Source organism: Balaenoptera borealis, assembly GCF_965194805.1.
Source record: "Balaenoptera borealis genome assembly, chromosome: 16".
In the NCBI taxonomy this organism is placed as follows: Eukaryota; Metazoa; Chordata; class Mammalia; order Artiodactyla; family Balaenopteridae; genus Balaenoptera; species Balaenoptera borealis.
In genome coordinates this window covers 16,154,474-16,180,663 of record NC_138872.1, presented here as the reverse complement: position 1 = coordinate 16,180,663, position 26,190 = coordinate 16,154,474, and the positions used below count along the sequence as shown (strand labels likewise).

Sequence of the window (26,190 nt, the reverse complement as noted above, 5' to 3'; positions counted from 1 at the left end):
TGATTTCAATGGAAGACCTGTCTCAAAAGAAATTAAGAAATAAAAGTCTGGAATAAATCTCTTAAAAAAAAAAAAAAAAGAAGGTGATATGATAGGTAGGTGGGCGTTTCCGTAGGTTGGTTGGGTTGGGGAAGTCCTCAAGAAGTGACATTTTAGATAAGGTCTGAATGAGGAGGATAGTCTTTAAATTCCTTGGAGTAGAATCTTGGGATCAAAATTACATGCATTAAAATTTGGGGTCATACAAATGAACTATCTATGAAACAGAAACAGAGTCACAGACATAAAGAACAGACTGGTGGTTTGCCAAGGGGGAGGGGGTTAGGGGAGGAGGGATGGAGTGGGAGGTTGGGGTGAGCAGCTGTAAGCTTTTACATATAGGATGGTCCTGCTATATGGCACAACAAGGTCCTGCTATATGGCACAGAGAACTACATTCACTATCCTGTGATAAACCATAATGGAAAAGAATATTTTTTAAAAAAAGCATGTATTAATATATATATGTGTGTGTAACTGAATCATTTTGCTGTACAGCAGTAATTAACACAACATTGTAAATCAACTATACTTCAATTAAAAATTTTTTTTTTAAATTGTGGGTCATATATTGACCAAATACTGACAAATTGGCCTGCAAAAAAATTCTAAAATAATTTACATTCCCTCTTTGTATAGACATGTTTCATTCCTCCACCCTCACCAGTACTTTTCTCCTGATCTTAAAAAGTGGAGTTAAGCAAAAGCTTATCCTAGAGACCTTTCTGTCTGTCTTCTAATGAGCTTTGTAGGCAGGAGGAAAAGATAAGAAAACAAGTTAGTCCCTTTGAGGAATCCCTTCTGTTCCTTCTCCCTAAATTAATTGTCCAGCATCACCCCTTATCCTGTGAAGCTCTCTTCTCACTTCCTACCCTTTTTCTCTGTGCTACTTCCTGCCTGCATTGTGTGATAGGACTGGAAGCCACCAATGTTTTAGCCAATATATTTACATGTTGATTAACCTCCACTTTTCTCCTTGGGAATTAGGCAGTGCCTGGCTCAGAGGAGATGGCTGATCAAGCATTGCTTTTGCTATAAAAACAAGGCAGCTTTTAGAGATAAGCTGGTTTTTCCAGATGTATTTGTTGGCAAGGGTATAATACCTTCTGTAAGTTAAAACTATGCAGAGGCCTCTGCACATCTTTCTGTTATAGTCAAACCCTCTCCTCTATGGCATGCGGTCAGGGGAGAGGGCCTTGAGCTCTGGACCCTACAACTGCTTCTGCCCCAGAATCGGTGGGTAATAAGACCTCTTTTGTTTGTTTGGAATGCCTATATGATTACATATTGTTTGTGGATCTGTTCTGTGAAGCCTTTTATCATGCTACGTAACCTGTGTTATAAGAAACATTCTCTTTGTAGGTCTTGAGCTTAGTGCAGCAACAGTAAGTGATATAGCACATGTTAAATTACAGACCTCATTCAGGTACTGTTTTTATTTCAGTTGTGTTTGTTTATAGCATACACATGTATTAGAATTTAATGCCTGATTCAAGCCTTAAAGAAAATAATATTGTGTAGCTTAAACTCACAGACAAATGGATTAAAAGTCACTAGTTCTTAAAATGTAATTTCTTTTTATAATCTTTTTAAACTCAGCAACTTAAATAAAACATCCTGAGGGCAACATGTGTTAGCGAGGGGGGTCTGGGGGTGGCGTGGGGAGGGAATGTGTTTGGTGAAATTGTCCAGGAGCAAAGCACCGCTCACTTGAAGCCCAGAAATTTGTCATCCAAATATGTGCAGATTGCTGGTGCTATAAATAGTTTGAACTCAAGTAAACAGCTTCTTCCCCCTTGGAAGCTTGGCCATTGTTCAGATGCCAGAGCAGCCCGGGAGCAGCATCTCACACCACATGCTTGCGCCCTACTCTTAGGCTGCTGTCAGCGACCCCGGTCCCCAGGGCTTGAGATGACTGGGGGCCACATCCTCAGGCCCTTCCCTTCCCCACCTTCAGCTCCCACCCCGACCCAGCCCATCCAACAGCTTTACAGACCTGCCTCTGCTCTAGAGGAGCCCAGACCTAAGATCCCTGGCAGCTCTAAAAAGCCGTGGGGCCACCTGGCCATTGACTGAAGTCGATTTAGGAGACACAGACATTCTCTTTTCAGGGCAGAAGCACACACGACTCATCCCTTTCTTGTGGAGCCAAGAAGAGCAGCACAGTGATCCGAACGGCCATGCCAGCAGCTGCCCTGTGCCAGCAGCTGCCCTGCCATATGCCAGGCAGGCAGGCCACTGACGTTTCAAAAGCCCCGTTGAGGACTTGAGCAAAATGCTGACACTACAGCAACTGAGGACATTCCACAGTTTATTACTATATTTCCCTTGGAAAAAATAAGTCTCTTTCTCTGAAAATTCCTCCTTCAGCTGCATTCATCATGTCAAATGCCCGTGTGGAGGCTATGAAGATCTTGACATTTAGCTATTGAGAGGACAGAGGACAGGGATGGTAGCAAGTAAAGGATAAGGATCAGGAACCTGGATTCTTGGGCAAGTTACCCAACTTTTCTTACCTTTAGTTTCTTCATCTGTCAAGCGAGGATAATCCTGTTTCGTGGAGTTGAAGAGAAAATGGATGTAACAGTACTTTCTGGATTGTACCGAACAGTAGACTGTAAAGGTGGGAAAGTGGAAAGGGTCTCCCAAGCCTGGCCTTCGGTATTCTGTGACCTCAAGCCGATGAGCCAATGCCTCTCAGCCTTAGTCTTTTTATCTGTAAAATGGAAAAGTCAATACCTGCCTTGCAGGAGTGTTGTGAAGATTAGAAATAACATATGTAAAGCTCTGGCAGATGGTAGATAATAGATAAACGGCAATAATAGTTATTGTTACATTTCATGTGGAGATACTCACTCTGGGCGGTTTAGGATTCTTCACCTGGAGAAACAGCTTCATTTTGTAGATGTCAGGATGACCAAAAGGCCCTGCTAAACGCTCATGGCAATAACTGATAAAAACAGATAACATTTTTAAAAATCAAAGTAATCATGAAATCATCAAAAAAAAAAAAATCTACAAGTCCAGAAAGGCTGCTTACCCCCTTACCTGAGGCAGCCATTTAATTTTTCTGCTTTTAGCTCTTCTGGTGGTTGTCTCCATTTCTCTAAGTAATATTACCTCTATTACTTTTTTAAAATTAAACTTGTTTTTGTTAAAACGGCACATGCACATAGGTTTGCTTTGTTCTTTTAAGGTCAAATATCATTATAAACTGACACTAGAAAACAGCTGTCCCCTGCCTCCACCCCATTTTCCCTTCCCTCCTGTCCTGCTCCCAAGAGCATCCACTTTTGATCCTGTTAGGTTTTTGTTCTAGTGTTTCTCTCTCCATATATCTAAGTAATATGCTTATGCAGCCATCTCTGTCTTTAAAAAATTTTTATTATGGAAATTTTCAAACATACAGTACTAGAGAGAATAGTATAACAGATCGTCATGTACCACCCATTACCCAGCTTCAAGAATCGTGACCAAACTTGTTTCATCTGTGCTTGTGGCCATTTTCCCCCTGCTCATAGATAATTTGGGGATAAATTCTAGACAACGTTTCACCAATAATTACTTCAGCATGTGTCTCTAAGAGAATAACTCCTTTTTTTAAAAACATAACTACACTCCCATTATTACACAATGAAATAATTAATAATCCCTTATTACTAGCAAAGGTCTCCAATTAACTCAAAATATTTATTTTTCAAATGAGATCCAAACAAGGACCACACAGAACCGTACCGCTCTTTCTTTATTCATCAGTTTTAAACATTGCCTGTTGACCTCCTAGGATGGCACATGAGGCCTTAGCCTTGTTATAAACACCACAGCCCCGCTCACTCTTTTCTCCCTTACCCTTTTCTCCCAGCACCACAGTTTTTTGGTTAAATTCGTATTCACTGTTTTTCAGTGTTACAGCACTGTAAATATTATTTACTGCTGAGCCAGTAACGTTCTAATTATTCTTCCTTTCTGTCTGACGGTTTTCCTGGACTTAACAATAGCTTCTTCTTTAACATGCTCAGTTTTCCTTGTTCTGTCGTGCTGAATCTTTCCCGTAGACTTTCAGTACAGTTTTTGGCAGGCTTGTCAAGAGTCCCGTCCTATTTTCCTGGAGCTTCCACCCTTCTGCTTGAGTCAGACTGACGCTCCATAGGCTCTCGAGTCAGCCAGGTCCCAAAGCTGCCTTCTTCTTCTCCCCCTCCCCCTCCCCTCCCCTCCCCCTCCCCCTCCCCCCCCTCCCCTCCCCCTCCTCCCCCTGTGCCTTTCACTTCTATTATTAGATCCTTGCTTTGCAAAATCTTACTTTTTGGGACTTTCCTGGTGACGCAGTGGTTAAGAATCCACCTGCCAATGCAGGGGACAGGGGTTCGAGCCCTGGTCCAAGAAGATCCCACATGCCGTGGAACAACTAAGCCCGTGCGCCACAACTACTGAGCCTGCACTCTAGAGCCCGTGAGCCACAACTACTGAAGCCCGCGCACCTAGAGCCCGTGCACTGCAACAAGAGAAGCCACCGCAATGAGAAGCCTGCGCACCGCAATGAAGAGTAGCCCCACTTGCTGCAACTAGAGAAAGACCGCACACAGCAACGAAGATCCAACGCAGCCAAAAATAAATAAATAAATTAAAAAAATAAATTAATTACAAAAATAAATTTTTTTTAAATCTTATTTTTTAGTTTAAACGTTTGTTTAGGTAAACTTCTCCAGAAGTTTACTGAGAAAACAGTACATGAGTGATAAATTGTTCTAAGTCCTTGCAGTTCTGAAAATGTCTTTATATTGCCTTTCTGAGTATAAATTCTAGGCCCCAAATCATTTTCTTTTAGAACTTTTCCCTTGGAAAGCATTGCTCCTTTTCTTCAGGCACCCAGCATTGCTGGCAAGAGGTCTGATTCCAGTCTGATTCTTTTCTCTTGAAATAATCTGTCTCTCTAGAAACTTGTAGCATTTTTTCCTTATGAATTCTGAAAGTTCAGGACACTGTGTCTGGGTGTGGTCTTTTCTCATACTCTCTGTGCGTTTTAAGCTTTGCCGTTCGAAGATGCAGTCTTCCTTCGGCTCTGGGAAATTTTCCTCTTGATTTCTTAGATAACTTCCTGTTGTACTTTCCTTTCCTTTCCTTTCTATTCTGTTCTTTTTATGGAATTCCTATTTAGTCTGACATTGAACTTCCTGGATTGTTGTTCTATATCAAGATCCTTTTGTATCCTTTGAATATTTTTTCCCTATGTTTTGAAAGATTTCCTTTTCATATTTTACAGTCCTTCTCTTGAATTGTTAATTTCAGTATTCATATTGTTAATTTCTAAGAGCCCAGTTTTGTCAGCTTATTTTATGCTTTATGGACACAGTATCTTCAGAATCTCTCTGAAGATGTAAGAATTTTTCTGTAAAGCTTTTCATTTGCCTGAATCTTTTTTCCCATGATGGAGTCTATTTTCTCTTTATTTCAGTCTCTGTCACGCTGTTGGTTTTCCTCAGATGCCCTATGATAGTTTTCTCTTTTTGCCATTGGTAATCAATAATAAGAGCCTCCTTTTAGGAGCGAGGCCTGGGGTTTGCCTGGGGTTCTGCAGAGCTTCCTGACCCTCTGTGTGCTGCGAGTGTGTTGTGGGCAGCTGACTGGCACAGGACCTTCAGTGGGTCCCCTAATTTTCAGCCCTCTTCCTAAACCCTCTTGATGCTTGCCGTCCCCAGGCCCAGAGCCTCCCTGGGCTTCCACATTTCCAGGGGTGCTTTCCTGCCTCTATGCTCTAGACTTTGTCTTCTATCTGTCATCATGCGTCTATGAACTGTTTCTGTCTTTTAGAAATTATTTGGAATGAAATCTTTTGTTCTCTAATGATCCTACCCAACAAGAGGGAAATCCCGATTTGAAGTTTAGAAGACATGATACTTTTTTTTTTTTTCATGGATTTAATTATTTAATTATTTATTTATTTATTTTTGGCTGTGCTGGGTCTTCGTTTCTGTGCGAGGGCTTTCTCTAGTTGTGGCAAGCGGAGGCCACTCTTCATCGCAGTGCGCGGGCCTCTCACCATCGCGGCCTCTCTTGTTGCGGAGCACAGGCTCCAGACGCTCAGGCTCAGTAGTTGTGGCTCACGGGCCTAGTTGCTCCGCGGCATGTGGGATCCTCCCAGACCAGGGCTCGAACCCGTGTCCCCTGCATTAGCAGGCAGATTCTCAACCACTGCGCCACCAGGTAAGCCCCGACATGATACTTTTTTTTTAAGCATAAAACAGTTGCTTTAACCCAAGCTTGGACTATCCGGGGTATGTGTGTGTGTTTAGAAAATATTTGTTGAATTTCCTTTTCTGTATCGGTGAACGAGGGAGACACGTTGTCGACCCTGTGGACCCTACAGGACATATAACATGTACTTACAATAACGTATGTTAAGGGTTATGAGAGGAGAGATGGAGGGTGCCGTGGGACCCATACACCTGGGGGAGCTCACTTGGCTCAGAGGGAAGGCCTCCAGAAGGAAGTGACGTTTCATCTGGGATCTGATGGCTGAGGAGGAGTTAACCAAAACAAGAGGGTGGGGCCAATCAGATGTGTGTTTCAAGTGCAGGGTCAGAGAGAGAGCCTCAAACCAATAGAAGGGCCTTCCTACTGTTCAAGCACCAGGCTGTGCGGCCTCAGGAAATCCCCTGCCTTCTGGGGCCTGGCATTCCCCATCTCAAAAATGAGGAGACCCATGCTCTTTTCAGCTGTAAAGATCAACAAGTTTAAGATTGTTTAAAATTAACTCAAGCGTGGAGCTCCATCTCTCCCGTAACTGCCCCAATCTGAAACCTGTCTCTTGCTGGTGGGAAGCAGGTATTCAGAAGGCTGAAAAAAGGCAGGGGAGGGGCAGTGTGGTACCCTGCAAACCTCCCCATTTTCAAGGTGCATTCTCACAGGGACCAGGCTTCCCTTCCCCTGCCAGCTCTGCAGCGGGCACACAGCATCAGCAGCAGCCCGGGGGCACCAGGAGGTGGAGCCTCAGAACATCAAACCCTGTAGAGAAGGCAGCCAGATGTACTCCAAAACCAAAAAAATGTATCAGACATTTGTCGTCTTTTGTGGGGTTGACTCCTCCCCCACCCCCAAATGACTTAAGTTTCTGAATTCAAGCCTTGTTTTGAGTGTAGGTGCGGTTCTTTCTGGGTCCGTACCCCAGGAGGTTAACAGGCTGTTTCTGATGGTAGAATGATGGATGACCTTCCTCCCTTTTTTTCTGCTCTTTTCTATTTTCCTATTTTTTACAATAAGCAAGTATGATTCTAATTGGAAAGAAAACAAAATCTCCTTTGATTTATTAAGTCCATATGTTTCTCAATTAGTTTCGTCTGGAAAAAATGGGGACCTTCCTGCAGTGTGGCGTAAGGAATAAGTGCATTTGAAATGGCATGACAGCTGAAACTCGGCTTTGGTAGGGTGAAAAGTTAATTGTATTTTACAGCAGGTGTTTGGACTAGAGGGTGGGTAGTGGTGGCCAGAATTTATTCATTCACATACTCCTTTCAACAGATAGCTATCAGTTACCAGCTGAACAAGTTACTCAGGTGATCTGTGTCTGGAATTTCCTCTTGTGTCAAGTGGAAATAATAAATATACCTACCTCATAGGATCCCTGTCGAGATTAAATGAGGTAATTTATATAGGGCAGTTAGAACATTATCTGGCATGTGATAAACATTCAGTACAAGTTTTTGTTACTTTTGGATTTCCTTATTTTAATAAATGTCTCATAATATGTACAGAATGCTCATAAATTAGATACGGAGCTTTTGCTTAAGAAGCTCAAATTCTAGCAGCAGAATAAGATCCGTCCAGAAATAAATATGCCTCGAAGGAGAAAAGTTAAGTTTCTTAAGAGAAACAGATAAAGTACTAAGGAAATTCAGAGGGAGAGACCCCCTCTGGACTGGGAATGAGGGGGTGGGAATTAGCAGCTTTGGGGCAAAGGGGCTGTCTGAGCCCTTCAGACCAGCCCTGCAAGCTGAAGCTGCCAGAGTTTCCTTTATCCTCAAATGGAGCCAATCTTGCTGGCTGTGAAGATCTGCCAAGTTTCCTGCAGGGAAACATTTAAAAGGCAGTAGAGTAAGGGACTTAAGGGGACAGGCCTGGCCCCAGGCAGCCTGGCTTGGAGCACAGACTCCGTCACTTACTCCAGGGACCCTCTGAGCGGGCCAGTCAGCCTCTGCACGCATCGGTTTCCACAACTGTAGGATGAGACCGTGAATAACACTTCCTGTGGCTGCTTCGGGTAAGGATGCCATCCAGTGGGGTTTACAGCACAGAGCGTGGCCCCAGGCCACAGAGTGTATCATCTGCCGTGGTCAGTAGTGGAGAAAGTGGGTGTGCCGGTGTTGTCACAGTTCTCTCTTCGTGGCTTCTGTCACAGATGGACAGTTATTCAGTCTGCAGGGCAAGTGTTACAAAATACACGTCGTCGAGGAAAACGCTATCTTTGTTTTTATGAATGGGCTCCTTACTAGTATTTTTGTTCAAGTAACAAAACGTGCTTCAGAGCACTGAGGGTGATGTCAGTAGGCTGACCTGTCAGGAAACGGGCTTCATTTCCTCACGCCCACTCAGACTTCTGGAATAAAGGCCCAGCCAAGCAATGCCCCACCTCCAGGCCCTCCACTCTGAGTGTCACTGCGAACACAAAAGAACACGCCTGACCGGGCTCCGAGGCTTTGTTCCTTACTCATCCTGACGTTCCAGAGAAGCACGGGGCCCTTCTCTGGCTTCCCGACATTCTTGACCTTATTCATTGTCACGTCATCCTCCGGGCAGAGGGTGGTGACAGTGAGTCAGAATTAGAAAATAATGTCTTTTCTCTAGGATGTGCCAGCTGAGTTTTACAAGTATTTTTGAACTTGTAGTCTGTGCCAGGCACTTAAGCCACACAAGAACCTTGAAGAGTGAATGCGGTTGTTATTCTCATTTTACATTGGGAAACCAAGGCACAAAGAAGTTAACTTGCCCAAGGTCCTACACAGGTAGAAGGTGCAGGGGCAGGTGTCTTCAGGCTGTTGACCGCTGCTCTCCGCGGGTGACCAGACTGGTGTTCTTTTTATTCCACTACAGTGTCAGACCAACTTGTGGGAAAGCCTTCAGAATGGCACACTCCCTCCTAATATATAGCCTATTTGCTTAGACCTTTTCTGATTATCATCCGAGTTTTCTGAGAACTAATTAAAATTCTTGTTAAGTTACAAACTACCACAACCTTCCTCCCACCTATAAATAGCTTCTTTCCCAATAGGGGTCTAGTCCCAAGTAGCTTTAAGGCAAATCAGATCTGCACCATTGCGGGGAGGGGCGATTGAAACCCAGACTTGTTTCAGGCCACACAGTATTTTGGTAGAAAAGCAGGTAAGCACCCCTCTTACCTAGCAGCCAGAAGTGTTTCCTATTAGCTAACAGATTGACTACCTTTCCCCATCTCAGGCCAGGTTGAACCCAGGAAAACTCTCCTTCCCACTCCTTCCCCACTGGTTTTAAGAAGCTTAGCCTGTTTTTCGAAGTGGAGATAATCCCACGTAGAACTAAGGGCCAGGCTCGGTGGAGTAACCATTTTGGGAAGTAGCACTGGCAGTTGTGGTCACGTGTGCTGGCCTCAGTAGGAGTTAAAAGACTCAGTTTCCAAGTCTGGCCTTTTCATCTTGAGCTGTGTGACCTCGGGCATGTCACTTAACTTCTCTGTGTTTCGTTTTCCTATTCAGGAAAAGGAGATTAATAATGCAGTTCCCTGGGGACCTGATTCTCCTCAAATGAGAATCAAAGGAGATTAGGTACAACAGTAAGAGCCACCATCTATCATCAGTCACGTGCCAAATACTTTCAGTTCCCTTACATGTGTTAATTTCATTCTCACTGTCCTAAAATGGAGGCCCTAGTATCCCATTTTGTACTTCAAAAAGAAAGAAAAAGTTCAGAGGAGTTAAGTCACATAGGATTCAGATCTACATCCCTGGCTCCCAAATTGATGCTCATAATCATATACATGTCACATTGCTTCCCGCTATACACCAAAGCAGAGAGGCTTTGTCTTTCCTATCAAGTACTCTACAAATGCAAGAGATTAATTATTATCTCTAGTAACCACTGCTGTTCCATGTTAGTCCCTTAGGACAGTTAAATTCTCTTGCTGCTTTATCTTATCTAGTAGTTTATGCTGCCTCTTCCCATGTCCCCAGGACTTGTTCAGTGAATTCTTGGGGGTTTTCTCCCAGAGAAACAGTTCAGCTCCACCATAAAGGGGGTTGAAGGAGGCTGAGCGGAGCCCGGCATCTTGAGCAGAGGCCTTGGACCCCTCCAGGGTTCTTCCCTCCCTCAAGCGTGTGGTCAGCCAGCTTGTAGTAAACTTCCTTACGTTGCATTTGTTGATAAGCTCCTCCGTCACTGAATTTTAGAAGTGGAAGACACCAAAGCCCTCATTTCATTGATGGGGAAGCTGAGGTCCAGAGAGAGGGATGACTTGCTTGAGGTTATTCATTCAGTTAGGAGTGTGACCAGGACCAGAACCCCGTTCCCCAGGCAACAGACTAGTGCTCTTTCTGAGCCTTTGGAGTGGGCACGTGGCATCTCCCCCAGTGAAGGACAGACTCGTGCACTCTGTCCAGCATGCACCTAGGAAACTTTAGGGAGAAATTAAACAACTTGGAAAATTGAGAAGGAAGAAGGAGATGGGGGGAGGGACGGAGTTGGGGCGCAGCTCCCCACCCTAACTAGTGGCTTATACACCAAAGTGAATTAGACCACAGCACGGCAAACTAGGTAAGCCCACGGTCAGCAGTGACTAAGAGGCGAAGGGATTTACACCGGGAGCCCTGGCCCAGGGAGTGGCTAGGAAGCCTTTTGTCACTAAGCCTGCAGTGTTGAAAATGGAAGGAAGGATGTTAGGCAAATGTGCCGGCCCGGGATGCAGTTACAGCCCCCGCGGCTCATTGTCCAAAGGAAATGGATCTCTCCTGTGGACGGAGAGGTGGAAACTGAGCAAGGGAGCTGAGTGGTTGACATCATCAGGCTGAGCATTGGGTTACAACAAATGGGGACTTACTTGGCCCGAGACGTGGGAAACACCCACTAAAACCTTGAAGTGCATTTCATTTAGGAGACGCGGAGAAAGGGAGAGAGAGAGGGCATGAGAGATCCTGCCTGCACCCCTGGCCCGCTCTGCTAATCTTGCTTACCCTCGGAAGGGAGGCGTTCTGAATGCTGGCTTCTTAAATTTGACCTTCCCTTCTGACTGAGGACCGCTGGACTTTGAAGGAGCTCTCTGCTCTTGTAAGTAGAACTTTCTTCTCTGTCGCCACCCCCAGGGAGAAGCAGCCTTGGAGGTAGGGCTCTCTGGAGAGCTTGCTTTCCAGCCTGTTGGTCACAGAGTGTCTATTTTTATATTATTGCTCTGAAAATTATGGCTTTGTCTGAAACTGCCTAGGGCTAGAGTCTGAGCCTCAAGGCTCGCAGATGGGCTCCAGTCAAATGCTGTTTTACTTTGTTACCCAAAGAACTTTGACAGAGTACCTAGAACTTCGAAAGCAGCTCCTTGCCCCAAATATAGGTGAGGAAATAAATCCTCCCTTAGAAATTGGTGTTTGGAAAATCTTTATTAATTTGTTTTTCTGATTACCAAGGTGGTACAAAAAAATCTTAAACATTGTAGAGAGAAATACCTCTGCAAATGAAAATTGCTTATAATCTTCCCCTCCTAAGTGTAACATCGGTATTTTAAATTTAAGATACAGATACAATTAGATTTCATGAAGTTACCTCAGCACTTGTGCCCTGATGCCTCAGAGGCTGCATAGGAAACTCCAAGATCGAAATCTTTAACTTTGGCTTTGTGATCTTTTTATTGCTTCCTTTAAAAAATGTGCTGTTTATTCCTAGAAAATAAACAGAACATGTAAGTCTTTGGGCGTTTTATTTGTTGGGTTCTGTCTTCAGGATTTTAAACCGAGGGAGCCACTCTGTGCAGAGAGGAAGGGAGGGGGCGGTACCAGTGGGTGCCGGGCTGAGGGTTCTCAGGTGGCTTGAGATACAAGGCTTGCAGATGCTGTGCGCTCCACCTAGCCTCCTAGCAGGTAAAAATAGTTGAAAAAAAATCACAGTTAAAGAAGAAAGCCTTCAGCTTTAAAAAACAAGAGCCACCACATAATAGAAGGGCCACCCAAGGAAACCGTGGAAGCCTGGGCAAGTGTTTCACTCTCCGGGCCTCAGTTTCCTCATTTGTACCTAAATGAGGGGTGAAACTAGATGATCGCTTTACAGTTGACCCTTGAACAACATGGCTTTAACCTGCGAGGATCTACTGTTCTGCGGATGTTTTGCAATAAATATGTGCTACGGAACTACATGATCTGCGGTTGGTTAAATCCATGGATAAATCCATGCATGCGGACCCATGATCCAGGTGGCCGACCGTAAAGGTTATACTCGGATTTTCGACTGCATGTAGGATTGGTGCCCCTCACCCCTGTGTTGTTCAAGGGTCAACTTTGTTCCCAAGTTCAGTTTGAAGTGAACCACTGAAATCTCTTTCCCCTTTGAGGAGACCCCTTAGGGCTTGAGGAGCAAAATGCCCTTAGTTTTCAGTATCCCGGAGTGGGTGAATACTGGTGCCTCTAGGAGAATTAAGAGAGGTCATAAAACAGGCAATATTAAGTTACTTCTGAGTTGAACGTGTTGTCAGGTTTTGTGTTTCTGAAGGAGAAAACCTCAGTGTGGTGTGCACGCACACTGGGGAGGGAGGAGAAAAAAGAATTAACCGTGCTGAGCACCTGCTAAGGGCCAGGCCCCGTGTTACGCTCATCCTTTCACATAACACCAGGTGGTCAGTATCATCATTCCCTAACTCCACCAACAGGGTAAATCTCCACTATACGTTCCCGTATTATTGCGAACTCCTTCCTAGTGTTCACCTGAGCTGTGAGAACACCGAATCCTAACCACTAGACCACCAGGGAGTGTCATACCTGAGCTGTGCTTACATGGTTATTGGTGTGACATCAGTTCACTGCTTCCACTAGACCACATGCACCGTCTCCTCTGTCACTATACCTCCTTGCCTGGTAGAGAACTTGGCACATAGGTACAGAGAAGACGCATCATAGCCAAGTTTAACTTAAAGCCCACTGACCTTCTCCCTAGCTTGGCAAAAGAGAGGGAGAAGAGGAGGGGGAATCTCCTTTTTTGCCTCCCTCCCTCCTCCATCTCACCGAGACACAGCCTGCCCTGCTGCAGGGAAAGGGTGCCAGAGCCAAAGTACAAAGAAAAGCAAAAGAAGTCGTCAAATCTTGGACTCTGAGTTTCCAAGTTTCCAGATCTTGGCAATTTAAGGGATTTTTTTTCTCTTTAAGGCCATCAGAGACCCTAACCCTCAGGAAGATGCAGTATTTAAAACTATTTGTTTGGATTAAGATCGTGGTTAACTGGAGGGTTCGTGAAGCCCCTTGGCATATCTGAGAGCTGAAGCATAACTTCCGCAGCAGCTAAGCCCTTTGAAAGTGGACCGTTGCTGCCAGGGCAGCACCCCTGGGCGTGGGCAGCAGGAGGGCCCGGGCCTCCGTCCTGGCCTCACCCAGGATCTTGAGCCCCCAGGATCTCAAGACTTTGGCTGATTAAAAAAGTCGTCCCTCTTCCTAAGGTGGTGGTGAGGAGGTGATATTCTGGAAGGAAGGTACCTGGTTTGGGTTTTTATTTTTGTTTAAATTCGAATGCTTATCCAGTCTGTCGCGCTCTCTAGTTTCCTGCCTGGCCTTTGGCCCCTGTGGGCACTTGCATTTGTGGCCCCCGGGCTGGTTGGTGTCCCCAGTCCCTGTCACTCTAGACAGTCTAGGGTTCGAGGAGAAGTTGAGCCATCTCAGCCCAGATTACCCCCCTCACAGAGCGTGCTTCTCTTCTGAAAAGTGGGAGGTCACAATTATACCTACCTCAGGTGCCATGAGGACAAAGCAGGATAAGGCTCGTAATGCACTTGGTTGGTCCAAAAATACATGCTCAGGATTAGCTGCGTTATGGTTTCCAGAAAGAGAAAGTTAGCTGACATCACAGGCACCTGCCCCCTCAGTCACAGCATGGCATTTGCGTGAGGAGCCTGAAGTTATCTCTGAACTCCCCTGTTTCGACCCCCCATCCCCTACTGGGCCCTGGACCTGCCACACTGGCTCTTTAATCCAAGCCTCAGCAGTGTTTCCTGTCACCCACTTAAGTGATGAGGCCAAAAGCTGAAGTGGGCGCTGTTCTCTTGGGACCCAAGGTCCCTGGCCCAGCCACTGAAGGGAAAAGCTGGTGGCAGGTGTTACTTTCTGAGTGTGACAAGCGGCTGAGCTCACCCAGTTCACTTTGCTGAGTGCTTTCAGGAGGGACCAGAAGTGATTCCTAAGTGGAGACAGACGTGGAAAATCTAAGGTTCTTGGAAACAAGTCATTAATCACGACCCAAGGCTGAGCTCACTACCTCCTGGAAATCTTTCAGAAATGCCTCATGAAAACTTTGAAAACTGCCCCTTCAAAGAGTGGTTCTTTGGAAGTTGCAGTCAGCTGCCGTGCTGAGCCATTCCAAATCACAGATGAAAACACATCCGCCCTGACCGGAGGAGGCCAGCGTTTCCTAACTTCAAAAGAAGTCTCTAATCTTCCAAGAAATTGCTAGTCTTCAACTTGGCTCTTCTGAACTGAATAATGGACCTTCAAGGCACTAAAGAAATGAAGTATTTGGTTGCTAATGCGTTCTTATTATGTCCCAGGGAGCTAGGTCAGTAATTACGTTTAGTACTTTATGGCTGTGGTCTCTGACGTTCAGTAAACCTGCTGAGGGCTGATGGGTACCGAGCACGAGGCTAGAGGAACAGGCTGATTAAGAGACAGCCTCTGGTCTGGTGCAGCTCGCAGGGCATCGCGAGGACAGGTGGGTGAGTGAATAATTACAGTGGGTCAGCAGCAGGTGGGCGGAGGTCGTGGTCTTGAGCTGGGTTGATTACCCCCACGCTCCCCTCCATTTCCTGACGCCCAGAGCTTTGCCGGCACTCGCATTAGGGGGAAATGAGAGCCTCTCCTGCCGAAGCATTCACCCCCAGCACCTTCCTATCCCCCTCGGCTTCAGAGGAGAGAAAGGAGCTCGTCACAAAATGCAGCAGCCCCACCTTAGAGGACCCGGAATCTGCGATCCCATGTTCAGTAAGGAATTCTAGGGATGGGTGGTTCTGTCGTCTAAAATCACCACTAAGTTTTCTGTTGGTTTGTTTTTATAACATTTATATTGTGGCTTTTTTTTTTTCAGTTTACAAAATTGGAACATGTTCATGGAAGGAAAAGCGAGACAGTACAGAAAAACATACTTAAATCATCACCCAGTGATTTCACTTCTCTGACTTTCAAATAAGGCATGGCGAGGTCAAGGGGCATGACCGTTTTTAGATCTCTGATACACGTTCCTGGTTTGCCACTGGAAAGTTTCAGCCTGTATAAGCTCCCATGAGCATCCCCTCACCCACACACTGGCTGCATCTGGAGTTTAGCTCGTTTTAATTTCTCCCTAGGCAGAGTCCCTGTTTGCGTATCTCAGAGGTGCTCGTGTTCTGTGTTGCGGTCCCCGCGGGGGAAGAAACCACTATCTGCGCTTGGTTAGGGGCCCTGGCTTTCCTTTGTACTCTCCTGTATGTATGTGTGAATTCACCCATTGTAAAGAGCCCTTTGTGTTTTCGGTGTTATGCAAGGTGCTATGGGCAATACCAAGGTAAGTAAGACTTATAAGTAGCTCGCAGCCTGATAGGTAAAAAAAGACTCGATGACTCTTAACACGTGTGATTATGTGCCCCAAGAGAGGGACAGTGCTGTGGAAGGCCTGAGAGAGTAGCGATTAAGCCGAGGCTTCGGTTCCCTTCAGTAAATCTTTCATGTATTCAGCCAGTGTTTGTTGAGCACCTCATATCTGCTAGGCACTGGGCAAGGCGGTGGGTGGACACTGCTCCACAGAACACGCATGGTCCTTCCTCACATGAAGCTTCCAGGGACTAGTGGTGGTGTTATGAAATAAACAGGATGAGTGATGGGTGCGGAGGAGAGTGTAGTTGGGGCAGGTTTGCCTGAAGAGGTGGTGTTTAAACCAAGATAAGGAGTCAGTTATGCCTAGGAGTTGGGGGAGAGGGTGCTGGGGGTGGGAAAGAATACTCCAGGTAGGGAGAGGTACACAGGTGAAAGGCCCAAGGCGGGAAAGCCTGTGGAATGTTGGGGAAAGTGAAAGGAGGCAGTGTGGCTAAAGCCTAGAGGGTAAAGGGAGAGAGAAGAGGGTGAAGGTTAGGATCAGGGGAAGGTTAGGAAAATGATGGAGGGGCCTGGTGATGCAGGGGATTTTCCTTCCCTTATTCAGCAGCTGTATACCAGTATATGAGCAAAATTTCTCTCTGAGTTGGCATAGAATAGTCCTCCTAGTCTGTAATTTTTTCATAAGGGGCAGGAAAGATCTGTTACTCCCAAGGGCCAATGTTTTTATTCATTGGCTTGCCTATAGTTCCCCTTTCTGATTTCACATGTGAGCTCCCTACTGGACTTGGGTTTGGAGACCTGAGTTTGTACTGCTGCTCTGTTACCAACTTGCTGTGTGACCTTAAAAGACCCTTAATTTCTCTGGGCCTCATTTTCATCCGTCAGTGGGAATGATGCTGATCTGATCCCAGGGTCACTGTGAAGATCGAATAAGTATCTTAAACTGCTTTGTAAAATATGAAGTGCTGTAGACATATGAGCTATCATTATTATTTCAATGAAAGATTTCTTATCAGTGAAATAAAATAAGAGTTGAAAGTGAAGCATGCCACCAGGAAAGGGCAGAGTATACCTTCCAGGTAACCCCGAAATGGCAGATTCAGCATAGGTGGCTCTCCTTCAAGAGCTTGTGAATGCTGTTCCTCTTTTCTCTTTCATTTCATCCACTGGGATAAACCATTTCCTTCCTTTCTCCTTCCAACAGAATGGGTTACAAAACAATCCATTTCACTTCTCTGGATTCCAGGATGCATTTGATATAGAAGCCAGAGCATCTGCTTGGAGGCCAAGAGAGCCTTGTGAGCAGAGATGCTGCGGTTTACTGGGCTTTGGTTCCCGGCAAACATAGATGCCCAGGTGTATATTTAATTGGGTTTGGGAAGAAAGGCAATTAAGGGCACAGAGCCACGAAAAACAGTCAACAGCGCAGAACCAGCCCACACACCACCTAAGCAGGGCAGTTTCAAGCCAAAGCTTTAGGCTTGCTTTTGGATTTTTAAAGGGGAGCATTTTTTTTTAAGTAAAAAAAAAATTTTTCCCTTAAAAAGTGACATAAATGCTTTGGAAATAAAGTGCACTTTTTTTCCCCTTTCATGAAGCTTTTTAAAAAATTTGTCTTCCAGCTATTAAAATGATAGGTTGGAAGACCTGTTCTATTTGACCAAAAGAGAAAGTGACAGTAAGTGCAGTTAACTATCCCATGTAAAGATAAATGGGTAGTGTGTGGTACCATGTTTACCAGCATTCTTTCTCTGCTCTCATTAGTTTGTTGTTGTTTTTGTTTTCTTCATTAGTTTTCCCTAAAGTGACGCATATGCTTGTTTTAGGTAGACAATTTGAAGATGTATAAAGAAAAAGTTTGTAATCTCTCCCCTCTCCCTGCTCCCCATTTCCATCCTTCTGAGATAACCACTGTAATCAGTTTGGTGTGTATCTTTCCATACCTTTCTCCAGGCTCCTATGTGAATGGATACTTTGTGTATGTATGTGGTTATTATGTTTTGTCACAAGTGTGATTGTACTTTATTATTTTGCAGTTTATTTTTCCCACTAAATAATACATCATGGGTACGTACAAATTTGATTCACTCTTAAATAACTTCAGGGCTGTAGATCTAGAGGTACCACAGTATATTCAACCATTTCTCCTTTGGCAGATACTCGAGTTATTACCATTTTTTTTTTACTAAAACTATTGTTGCGTTAAATATCTATATGTACATATCTTTCTTCACTGGTCCTTTTATTTTTAAAGATTATATTTTCAAAAAATAGTATTGCTGGGTTAAAGGGTATACGTACTTGACATTTTAATAGATAAACCTATTCTACTTTACAAAGAGTTCTAATAATTTACATTCTCCCCAGCAATATATGAGTACTTCCATTTCCCTAAGTCTTTACCAGTATTAGATATTCTCTCTTCTTTCCTCCATCTCTCCCTGCTTCCATCTCTATTGTTTTATTTCTGACCAAGCTGATGGGGAAATGGTGTTTTATTTTTGTATATTCTTTACTACTAGTGAAACTGAACATTGTTTCTTGTTAATTGACCGTTTCATTTTCCTCTTCTGTGAATTTCCTTTGCGCATTTTTCTTATGAATTATTTGCCTTTTTCTCAACAAGTTGTAGGAGCTCTTTATGTGTTTATGTATTAAGGATTCCATACGTGTTGCAAATATTTTTCCTAATCTATTATGTTTTTTAATTTGTTTCTGTATTTTTCTTCATAGTGTCTGGATTTCTTGCCTTGTTTAGGAATAACTTCCTCACCTCAAAGTTACATAAATATTTTCCTAAATGTTTTTCTAATACTTTTATGGTTTTAATTAATTTAATCCTGAATGTTTAATCCCTTTGGAATTTATGTTTATACATAGCAAGAGGTAGTGATCAAGCTTTTTTCTAGATGGCCAGCACCATTTATTAAATTAGCCATCTTTTCTATTTTGTGTTGAAACTCATCTTTGTCATAAATAATTTCCTTTATTGTATCTATTTCTGAACTTGCTATTCTAATCCACAACTTATTTGTCTATTCTTATGTTAATACTGTATCTTTTTATTATAATGTCTTTACAGTAAATTTTTCTTGTAAGACAGATCCCCTATTTATTTTTTATAATTATCTTTACTATTTCTTGGCTAATTTTCTTGAATACTTATTATTCCATATGAACTCTAAAGTAATTTTTTTTTTTTTTAATAAATTTATTTATTTATTTATTTTTGGCTGTGTTGGGTCGTCGTTGCTGCACACAGGCTTTCTCTAGTTGCGGCGAGCAGGGGCTGCTCTTCGTTGCAATGTGCTGGCTTCTCATGGCGGTGGCTTCTCTTTGTTGCAGAGCACGGGCTCTAGGCACACGGGCTTCAGTAGTTGTAGCACACCGGCTCAGTAGTTGTGGCTCGCGGGCTCTAGAGCGCAGGCTCAGTAGTTGTGGCGCACGGGCTTTGTTGCTCCGCGGCATGTGGGATCTTCCCGGACCAGGGCTTAAACCCATGTCCCCTGCACTGGCAGGCGGATTCTTAACCACTGCGCCACCAGGGAAGTCCTAAAGTAATTTTTTTTATTCACCCATCCAAAAAGACCTAATGGTATTCCTATTGGAATTTAATTAAAATTATGTAGTCACTTGAGAAGGATGGCATTTTTGGATAATTAGGCTTTTCTACCCAGGAGCACGCTAACTGGTTTGGAACTTATGCATTCTATTTCTATATTTTGTTGCTTTTACCTTTAGAATTTCTATATGCATCATGGGTGTATTATCTAAAATTAAACAGTATTTCTGCGTTTGCCCTGAATAATCAAAAACCTTACCACATTTAACTCTGATTTCTCTTCCATCTTCAATGTTATTATTGTCAAACATGTAATATTGTCAATATTGTCAAATACGTTTTTACCTCCTCATTTAGCTTTGTTTCACTCAATCAGTACTTCTTTAAATTTACCAATATACTTACTAATTTTGCTCACTGTTGATTCTAAAATCTCACTTATTTTCTGTGTTCAGCTTCTCTTCTGTTGGAGAATGTTTTTGGAGTTTGTCGATGGTAAACTTGCTCAGTCAGTTTTTGTCTGAAAATGTCTTTTGCCCGCACTGTTGATATTTTAGAATTTTAGATAGCATGTATAATGATTATGGAAGTTATGTATGCCTCTGTAAAAGTTTTCAACTCAAACAGAAATAGTTAATGTAAAAAGTGAAAGTCTTTCATTCCTTTTTCTGAGTCCCAAAGAGAGCTGCTGTTCATAGTTTGCTGTTTGCCTTTTTCTATGTAGATACAAAAATTTTGTATATACACAAATGGTGTACATTTTTCTAAGCATAAACAATCATGGTCGTTTTTTTGTTTTTTTGTTTTTAATTTTATTTATTTATTTATTATTTATGGCTGTGTTGGGTCTTCGTTTCTGTGCGAGGGCTTTCTCCGGTTGCGGCAAGTGGGGGCCACTCTTCATCGCGGTGCGTGGGCCTCTCACTGTCGCGGCCTCTCCCATTGCGGAGCACAGGCTCCAGACGTGCAGGCTCAGTAGTTGTGGCTCACGGGCCCAGTTGCTCCGCGGCATGTGGGATCTTCCCAGACCAGGGCCCGAACCCGTGTCCCCTGCATTGGCAGGCAGATTCTCAACCACTGCGCCACCAGGGAAGCCCCATGGTCATTTTTTTTTAAAAAGCAATAATATATACAATTTTACAATACTTTTTAACAACAGAGCATGTACATTTTCCCATGTCAGAACGACAAAATCTCCCTCATTCTTTGTAATAGCTGTATAGTTTCTCATCACATTGATACATCATAATTTACCTCTTTTCCTATTAACAGACATTTAAGTTGTTTCCTCTCTTATTTTTTTTTTTTTTACTTTTACACAATATGTTTTACTGAACATTCTTTTACTTATGTGAGCATATTTATAGTATAAATTCCTAGATATCTGACTGATCCAAAGGATGTGTGCAGTTAATATGTTAATAGATGTTGTTAACTTGTATTCCTAAAAGACCGTTTCAGTTTACAACCCTAGAGTATGTCTGGCTCTAATTTTTGTTTTTCTTCTGGTTCCTTAGAATTTCCATATTGATTAGTCAACAGTGGAAAATCTGAAGAGATGCGAGCTGGAAAAAGAAACTAAACCAGGTGGGTAGTCACATTATTCATACCACTACTGCAGCATCACGAATGTTTACCTAAATACCTTTATTTCCATTTGAAGAGGGAAAAGAAATAGATTCCAAATGAAATTAGAGAGGAATGTGGGCCCCATGAAGAGGCAGGTTGGCCCTTTTCAGAAGTTATATAACATCACTCTGCAATTTCAATCATGATTCCATTTACATAGTTTCTCTATAGCAAAAGAAAGACAATTTACTTCTGGTGGCTTAAAAGAGAATGGGTTTCTTCAGCCGTCTACTTAAGCAGATGGAATCATTCACAGGAGTTATTAGCAAACCTGGGCATGATGCCAACTTTCCTGTCCACCAATTGTTTGTTGTAAAGGTATTTTCATAAAGACTAGGGCACATTTTGAGAATTTTAATACTGTGACACAGGAGCAAAAGCAGGCAAAACCCAGCCCAAAGAAACAAGTACAGCCCAGTGATCTGATGAGGAGAGATGGTACAGGTCCGTTCCAGTTGTAAGAAAAATGCAGTTCATACAACATAGAATGGCCTGCCTGGAAGTATGGCCACCTTGGGTTAGTGTTCATATTTTTATGGTATCCAAACATTTTCTAACAGCTTCTGACCCGTGGTCCACCCACCTCCCTTGCCCCCAACTCGCCTACCCCTTTCCAGCTCCATCCTCTTGCGTTAGGGCAGAATCTCCAGCCTTTAATTCTCTGTCCAAGTCCTAGTAGTCCTGGGAATTTGGGGGCTTTCCAGCTCATTTGAATTCCCTCTCATGGCCTGGCCTGGCCTGGCCTGCCTCTAACACCTCTCCTAAGATTCCTCTTCTCTGTTGGCAGAGCAAGAATCTTATCTGGCAGGCAGCTGCCCTGGATCTGGAACTCCCCAGCTGCTTATCAGCAAGGCTTTTGGGCCTTGCCCTACAGTAGCTTCTTGAGCCACCAGGTTTGTGTCCTGTTCTGACTCAGTGCCGCTGGGAAGCCCCTGGATGCATATATTTGCAGTGACTAGGATGTGGCAGTCAGCTCCCAGGGCTGTTTATCTGGCCAAGATCAGAGGACCTTCTATTCCAACTGCTGTGGGAGCATTGGGTCCCAGGCACTGAACCTTGAGGGTGCTGGGGTTATATGAAGTTTAGAGCCTGGGTTTTTAAACAGGCTTCTGGGGTTCAAGATTTCCCTGTAAACATGGGTACAGTTTTGTATGCATACACACACACATGCTTTTCTAGGCAAAACGTCTGTAGCTTTCCTCAGATTCTCAAGTGTGTCTGTGACCTCTGAGTTGGAAGAATCGTTGGTCTCGAGAGCGCCTCAAGTGATGTGGGGCACTGCGTCCCCTGGGGCAGCAGCCTCCCACGTGCCAGGATATCTTGGGCGACCTCACCAAGCCTCTAGGTTTTTCTGTTTAGGGGTGAACTGGGACAAATTAGCCAATATCACTGAAGCTCAGAGCCATCTGATGGGATGTCCCAAAGTCCAGTCATGGAATTGTACCCCCAGCCCCTGTTTCATCTCACTGAGCACACTCTGCGGGTTTTTTGGTTTCTGAGTCTGCAGCTCGGAAGGGCTGCTCCGGCAGCTACGCTGACGGCAGTGGGAATAGTGTTGATAGCTAAATTTCAGTCCGGCTTACCACTGCCAAGAACAGTGTCAGATACTTTGTACACCTTATCTTATTTGATCCTGACAACTCTCCACGGAGGTTGGAACTGTTATTTTACATATGGAGAAACTGAGGTACAGAGAGACCTTGTAACTCACCAGAGACCACACAGCCAATAAGTCAGTAAGTAATACATGACCCAAGCGCATGAGCTTAACCACCAAGCTTTATGGTGAAAGTAAAGGGCATTTTTAGAAAAATAAAGCAGAAAAAATATGGGGCTGTTTAGTGTAGGGCAAACTGCCCTGTATCTTATAATAATAGTAAGAACATTGCCATGTTATACCAGATATGAAAAACTATGCACACAGCACTGATCTTAAATCATTAAGAAAAGATTAGTGGGTAATACACTAATGCATTAGTGCAATACCTGAGAAGAATTTCTCTCCACTGTAATTCAGATAAGCGTTTTTTTGGGGGTTTTTTTTGGGTTTTTTTTTTTACAGCTTTATTGAGGTATAATTCACATACCACACAGTTCACCCATTTAAAGTATACAATTCATTGGCCTTCAGTATATTCACAGAGTTGTGAATCTATCACCATAATCAGTTTTAGAACATTTTCATTGCCCCCAAAAGAAACCCTACACCCTTAACTCATCACCCTCCCAAGCCCCCAACCCTCCCCAGTCCTAGGCAACCACTAATCTGCTTTCTGTCTCCACATAAGGTTGTGATACTTAAAAGAGTAACAGTGTGGGAATCTTGGTGATCTGGAGTGAATCATTCCCTGAGGAATAATTAGACAAATGAAATTTGACTCTAATGTATTTTATAAATGGCTTTATTAGCTATGAAGCTACAAGCATGTCTTTGATATGCCCAAATTTAGGGTTGACATAGGCAAGAGACAAGTTTGTTTCTGAGTAATTTCCACTTGTCAACGTCACCTGTCAAACGGGCTCTTCTCAGCGAGTGGCTGTAAAACAATGATGGTTTCGTGGGGCCGCATTTCTCCACTGGTGGCAGAACCAGTGGTGGTTCAACATGAGATCTTTTTTCTGTCATTGGAATCCCTGGCTTGCTTCTCTGTCTGCCTGGCTCTGGTTGTCAAAGTGAAGGGCACTCATGTAGTTGCCCGTCACTCTGAAACTCAAGACAGGACCCCATCAGGCACTCAGAGGATGTACAACCACATGCTCTCTTGAACTCTTGTCACTGTAGCAGATCCACTGTGTATCTCTCCTGACTCATTCATTCATTCGTTCTTTTTGAAAACATTTATTAGGCTCTCTGCACCTGGCACTGTGGTGGGTGCTCAGTCAGTCACTCTGAAAGCTCCTCCTCCCCATTAGTACAGTACGTGGCCTTATTTGGCCCAGGTGGGCAGAGCCGTTTGCACTGAGACAAGCCAGAGGGGCAGGGAGTTTGGTAACAGAACAGTTCTCTGATGGGGATGAGACAGATGCAGTATCATCCACATCGAGACAGAGCCGTCCCCAGAATGCACCCATCCTGAAGAATGTGCGAGGAGTCAGGGATGAGGAAACCCAGGTTCAAGGCCTGATTTGGTCACTAACTGCTTAGAGGACCTTGGGTGATCCACGCAACTTCTCTGAGCCACTGGCTGTCCATTATGAGGGTTAAATAATGTGGTGCCTCCCAAAGTACCTTCAGTACCAGTGCTGGGAAGAGTCTGTACTTAGTAAGTGTTGAATGAATGACTGAAGGAGTGAAGGAACATTCTGTGATTCTCAGAGCTGGAGCAGAACCCTAGCAGGTCAGGCGACCAGGTGGAGACAGGTATAAATGAAGACCAAGGAGAACCTCGCTTTCTTCTCCCAGTCAGCCCCTCTTGCCACTTTCGCCCCTTTAAGCTCGCCTTGTCCTCGGCTCCCACATCCTCTGCTTTCCTGAGCCAAAGAGAACCTCCGCCTTTGAGGCCTTGGGCCTAGGAGCCAGCCAGGCCTGGGTGTGAATCGGGGGCTCCAGTACGTCTTCGCTGTGTGTAAAAGGGATCTAATTGTGCAGGGCTACAGGGAAGCGAAAATAGGATGATATGGAAAGCATTTCTTACCATAGCTGATGCATAGCATATACACCCATAATTGGTAGCCATTTTTATTTGATTATTATCATTGTTATTTGTTTGGTCAGGAGCCAGGGCTCACATGGTGGTTTTCATCACTGGCTTGAGATTGCAAATGTTCTTCAGTTCTTATTTTGTTTGTTCATTAACGCATTCATATGGATATATTTATTGTGCATCTTCCACACGTCATGAACTGTGCTGTCTGCTGGGGATACAGTGACAAGAGAGTCAGGGTGCCTGTCCTCCTAGAACCAGTTGGGAAGGCAGATATGGGACAAGTGTATCAGCACCTGTATGGTGGTAAAGCAGGGAGCCCTTATCTTTTTTTTTTTTTTAATTAATTTATTTATTTTTGGCTGCGTTGGGTCTTCGTTGCTGCGTGGGCTTTCTCTAGTTGCGGTGAGCAGGGGCTACTCTTCATTGCGGTGCACGGGCTTCTCATTGCGGTGGCTTCTCTTGTTGGGGAGCACGGGCTCCAGGCTCGCGGGCTTCAGTAGTTGTGGCACACGGGCTCTAGAGCGCAGGCTCAGTAGTTGTGGCACACGGGCTTAGTTGCTCCGCAGCATGTGGGATCTTCTGGGACCAGGGCTCAAACCCATGTCCCCTGCATTGGCAGGCAAATTCTTAACCACTGCGCCCCCAGGGAAGCCCGGGAGCCCTTATCTTTTCTGCTGGGTCAGGGAAGAGGACACTGGGCCTGGGGGCTGGCCGTCCCCTGAGGACCCAGTGCCTGGAGGTAGGGGGCAGAGGGCTGGAATACTAAACCGAGGGGCTGGAATCTTGTGCAGACTGTGGTTACGTGGGCCGAAGGCACAGGGGAATCTGTACTCTCTGCTCCAGTCGGATGGTTCCCGGCTTGCAGACATGTTGTTCTTTCTGGTTCCAAGGGAGGCTCTTACTTCATTAGTAGTCTTCTATGTTGTGTTGTGTGGATTGTGGGTTCTGCTTCTGTCCGGCGGCAGGAGGAATGGAAGGCGAACTTTGTTTCTCCTTTGGTTTAGGACGGGAGGGCCCCAACCCTGCTGGCCCTGCCTTTGGGCATACAGTGTCTGTGCCTGCCAGGGATGTGTGAAGAGACGCCCTTACTGCCCCCAGGCCTCACTCCCCCTGCACTAGACGGAGGCTCTGAGAACTGGCGTGGAGGGAAAGCGTCACAGCATTCATTTGGAAATGCCACAGAAAGGGTAAAGTCAAATCAGAGCAAAACTCCGAGTCAACTCTTGTCCTCCAGGACCCTGGAAGGTCCTGGCCACCCTCAACCTTATCTCTCCCCACTTGCTGCACCCCAGCCCTGTGGCCTCCTTGTCCTCTTTCTGGATACCAGGCAGGCCCCACCTCTTGCATGGTGTCCCCCCTGCCTGGCCCACTTTCTCAGGTATCTGCCTGCTCTCCTCCCTTCAGGTCCCTGCACCCGTGTCCCTCTCCCAGAGAGGCTCCCTGTTCGCTCCTAGAAAACCTCACTCCCTTTGCCCTTCTTCAGTTTTCTCCGTAGCACTGTTGCCCCCTGATGTTTACTCTGTTCGTTCGTTAGTATGGGTCGCTC

The 26,190-nt window shown here is 44.6% G+C and overlaps 1 protein-coding gene across 5 annotated transcripts in view; it reads left to right on the top strand.

The window, feature by feature from the left end:
- PKIG (cAMP-dependent protein kinase inhibitor gamma) overlaps window positions 1–26,190 on the top strand; it is a 107,948-nt gene that overhangs the window by 57,983 nt on the left and 23,775 nt on the right. For 2 of the 5 annotated variants that reach the window (XM_082361866.1, XM_082361865.1), the window contains exon 2: window positions 20,886–20,955. The gene's annotated coding sequence lies outside the window, so the exon portion shown is untranslated. Of the gene's footprint in view, window positions 1–11,152; window positions 11,326–13,400; window positions 13,721–20,885; window positions 20,956–21,784; window positions 21,891–26,190 lie in introns of all 5 variants that reach the window. The other 3 variants (XM_082361867.1, XM_082361864.1, XM_082361868.1) reach the window with 3 other exon arrangements.